Genomic DNA, 4,636 nt, shown 5'->3' on the forward strand with positions numbered 1-4,636 from the left:
AGCTATACTCTCATGTGAAAGCTAATTCTAATGACTCAGAAGATCTATGTGTGTCACCTTGAGAGCTTTCTTAGCATACTGGGCTTCCCTTGGAATACACTATGGTCTTTACAGAATCCTTAGAATTCACCTCTTAAGGTCATTTAGGTAGTCCTGTGCAGAGAACCCACTGAGTCCCTGATAGCAGCTCTTTCCTCAGCCCCCAGCTGCGTTATACCTTTCAAGGATGAACAGCACGATGAAGGACTTAGGCCACCATTCAGGTAGGCAGCATCTAGACCTCTGTCTTCTACTATCAGACTGGGTCTACAGTCACTCCTGGTGTCATAGAAAGTAAGGACTATTTTTTCTATAAATTTGACCCTAGAGGGAATCTTCTGTCACAGTTCAAGGTACAGATTTTAAAATGGCTTAGAACAGTAATAATGTGCTTGACTCATTCCTGTTCACTCTTGAGTGGCAAATCTGCTTTTGGTTTTGATTGGTTGATACCAGTCTGATGGGTTTTAGGGGAGATGTCCCAATCCTTGCTTTAAACCCTCCCTTGTGGAAGTGAGCATAAGTGATATTGGTCCCATTGCCTTTCTCAGTGGGCCATGCCTGCCCTGAATGAGATAGGAGTGATCACATAGCTCTGGTGTTACATGGTGTCTGCATTTACATTATGCCTAACTGATATAGAAATCATTGCTACTCTGATACTGTGGTGATACACAATTAACAAAGCTTTGGGAATGAAAAATGAAATGGAATGGAGTATGGTGTGAATGGAGAATGGTAGAAAAGTAGAAGGAATTGAAGAAGTGTGTACTGAGGAAAAAAGTGTGGTGACTTTTAAAAAGCTTTTTCTGTAAAATATTTGTTTCCACTCTGATCAACTCACTATTTTTTTCTTCATGTTTGTCACAAGCAGCATTATTAATATTTACTCAGAGGTGTATTGTTTTAAATGCAAGCATATATTCAATCACACCAATCATCAAATACAAACAATGCAAAAGTGTTGGGTGTGCTAAAGCACCCCAACTAGCATTCAGTGCACATTAATTAAGCACTATAAGCAAGTCACACAATCCTAGGACAACCACAATCCCCAAAATACCTCCAATGCCATGTGACTTCTCTTAGCCAAAGTGCAGTCATTGTCCTTGTCTGGTAGTTGTCTCCAGCCAATGAGTGGATGTCAAGGAATGGTGGAATCAGTCCATGAAAGGACAGTAAAGCAGCCAGTCTCATCGATGTCCTTGGAGCAAAATTCAGCAACTTAGTGAATGCTTTGGCAGATACTTCTTACATGGTATCACCCCATCTAGGTTCTAGAGTTTTCAGTGAATAAAAATTGGCTCCAGTGTTTCAGATCAGAACTGTTGGCCAGTGCATGTTCTCATCCCTCATCATTCCAGTTGCAGTCCCTAATCCAGGCTGACACATTAGAGTAAAAGTAACACAAAAATTTGGCACTTCATTTGGCAAGTTTTGTGATGTTGGGCACAATATCTGATGTACTATTAACTAAAATCTGGGGAGTTTATCTCCCATAACCACTGTCTAATACTGGATGGTCTCGTGCTACTTTGTTACCCTTCTGAGCCTCAATTTCTTCTCAGGAAAATGGGCAAACAGTATATATTTCACAGGAGGTTGTAGAGATTAAACAATTTCATGTCTGAAAAGGCATCCAGGGTAATAACTGATAACTAATATTTGTTTTGTTTCTTCCACACAAACCACCCCATAAAACCACCCTGAAGATTGAATAAAAATTAAAAGGTGTGCAGGCAGCATGAATGATTCAGATTAAGTATAATAAATGATTCCTTGTCATATATAACTAAAATAAATATAAAAATAGAAATAATTTCTTGCCCATGAATGGTGCCTTTTTTGAGAGAAGGTTTTAATATTGAATGAATTCCCATTTATTTTAATATGATTTTATTGGAAATGAGGATGGACTACGTAACTGTTCAAGATCCCCCCAAGCCATGTAGTTTTATGATTCTTTGTTGTTTTTGCAAGACAAATATAATAAGCCTTTCTGGGTATTAAGTTCTGATTTCTACACAGAAAAAGTATTTGAAAAAGAGAGTGAATTTCATAAGAATTATATTTTGTTTTTGTAACCGGACCATTAATGTTTGTCTGATGAGTTTATTTGCCAACCCTCAAAGTTGCTTTGCCTTGGGCTCTGTGAGCAAGCACAGGCAGAACAGAACTATAAGAGGTCATGACAGGCACTGAGCAACCCAGCCTCCTTTGTTCCCTGACAAGAGTGGGGGTGAGGTAAAGGGAGGACAGGAGGGCCTGGGAACGAAATGGTTCTGGGTTTGGGGATTCAGTAGTCCCATGCATTGTATAAGGAGTTTTAGGGTGTGATTATTAGCATTTTGGAATAGTTTTTTTCCCTTGGAATTTTTATTTTGGAGTCTAGCTTTGACAGTCTTATTAATTAGAACTTTTATTGGCTATAGCATGCCATATTCCTTTGTGGTTTTAAATATTAGTGACTATTGTGGTTTTTCTTTGTAATCTAAATTCGTTTGATATTAAGACCAGCTGGTTAAAGTTATTTATTTTGATACAGAAAGGTGTTATGACTAAATCATGCTAAATGAGACCTGTCAGGGAGGCAGCATGCTGCAGTGGGAAGAGCAGGGGCTTTGAAGTCATATCTGAGAAGACAATTATACTGATGAATGAAAGATTCTTGTGCCTGTTGGCAGGCTCTAAGTAGGCTATAAGAAAACTATGTCTTTGAATCTTAGTAGAGCTATTAGGAAAATAAATGCAAATTGTCATGAGAAGGGATTTGCTCCTCAACATCATCTCTTGACTTATGAGAAGAAAGAGACTGTTTGAATTTGTAATACTCCTGATACCTCCAGATGTTGTCTGTAGTGCTGAAATAAACCATTCTTTTCTATAAGCATAGAAAATCAGAAAATGGTTTATGCATAGATTAATCCATTTAGTTAGGAGAACAGTCATATAAATAATTTTAGAAAAGGAAAACAGAGAAAATGGAAAACCTGAGTCCCTGGAACAGAACATTTGGGATTAAAGTGCCTGCAAATAATATGTGCAAAGCAGAAACGTTTGTTAGGACAACTGTAATGGCCCAAGAGGAAGATAGCATGAATTTGACCCTCTCTTTACCTTATTTTTGTGAAATAAAAGCCCATTTTCTTGTCATGTCTCATAGAGGAAAGCAATTTTAGCTTGTGATTGAGAGAAAGCCCTGTCATGCAAGGGTTATAGATATGTAATGGGGATGATAATGTACATTACTGAACACGTGTCAGCAGTATGCCATGACTGTAGAAGTGCATCAGATCCTGGTGTGTACACTGACTGAGAAATGGCAGACCTCAACCGGACTCACTGACTCAGATTCTGTTTATTAAGTTTCTGTGCTTTACTTATTTTTCTCTTATATATCTCTATGCATATATTACATACATGAATATATACAATTTGTAGGAGTCATTGGGGGTGAGTCAAATGCCAGCAGGAAACAAACAGAAGGCAGCATGCTGCAGGTGAAGAACATAGATGTTGGAATTCATCTGTGCTGAGATTCAATTCTAGCTGTGCAACTTGAGCAAGTTTCTTTAACTCTCTGAACTCAGCCCCATGTTTGAAAACAGAAACCTCTCTAAAGACTGTCTTCCAAGGTGGTTGTAGGAACTAAACAGCCATCTCATGCCATCCTTTCCCTGTGTGCTCTCTTTCTCTTCATTCCTTAGAAACTCCATTCCATTTGCAGTCTCAAACCTTTACACCCCTTCCTGTAGTGCTGTTTTCTTGGTTGGCTTCTTACCACCCTCGCCCTCAGCTTAGATGGGAACTTTTCTGAACATCTTCTAAATAAAGTATGTCTACTTCATAATTATGCATGTTTTGTTTCATTATTGATTTTTTATAATTTATTTTTTGGTAGGGTGGGGGTTTTGTATCTGTTTACTGCTTGTTTCTTGATCCCAGATGAACACTAGGTAGCCTAGGGACACAAGCATGTCTAACTTCTATTCCTTGAATATTCATTGTGATGTCTAGCACAGAACTTTCTTGTAGGTGTTTATTAAAGACTGAGTAAAGTCTTTAAAACACCTCAAGAGGGTTGGAGAACTAGGAGGCACTTTTAATGACAAGTCAATGTGTGGATAGTTTTAATCACTGAACTGCTAGTTACAGCTGCTTCCTGTATTGGACTCTGAGAGAGGCCATGGACGTCTGGCCCTGCACAGTGGCCACTTCACTGGGAGTCTGAACAAGGGGAGAGTGGTTTTCCATGCCTCTGTTTAAAGCATGGAGTTAATTCTTGTCATGCTTGGTGGTTATATTCTTTCTACAAAACTGAGTTAGTAAATGTTGAACGACTGCTCCTAGGGGAAAAGCAGTGTGAAGTTCTTGTAATTCTCAGGTCACATTTCATTTTTATTAACTGATACAAAACCAAGGTTCTTTGTTGTTTTGTTGTTGATTTGTTTGTTTGTTTTTTGTGTGTATATGCAATACTGAAAACTAAACTTGGGGCATTTTACCACTTAACTACATCCCAGCCATTTTTACTTTTTATTTTCAAGGTCTGCATTCTAAATTTCCTAGTCTGACCTCAACATTGCAATCCTCCTTC

This window comes from Ictidomys tridecemlineatus, unplaced genomic scaffold (genome assembly GCF_052094955.1).
Source record: "Ictidomys tridecemlineatus isolate mIctTri1 unplaced genomic scaffold, mIctTri1.hap1 Scaffold_265, whole genome shotgun sequence".
Taxonomy (NCBI): Eukaryota; Metazoa; Chordata; class Mammalia; order Rodentia; family Sciuridae; genus Ictidomys; species Ictidomys tridecemlineatus.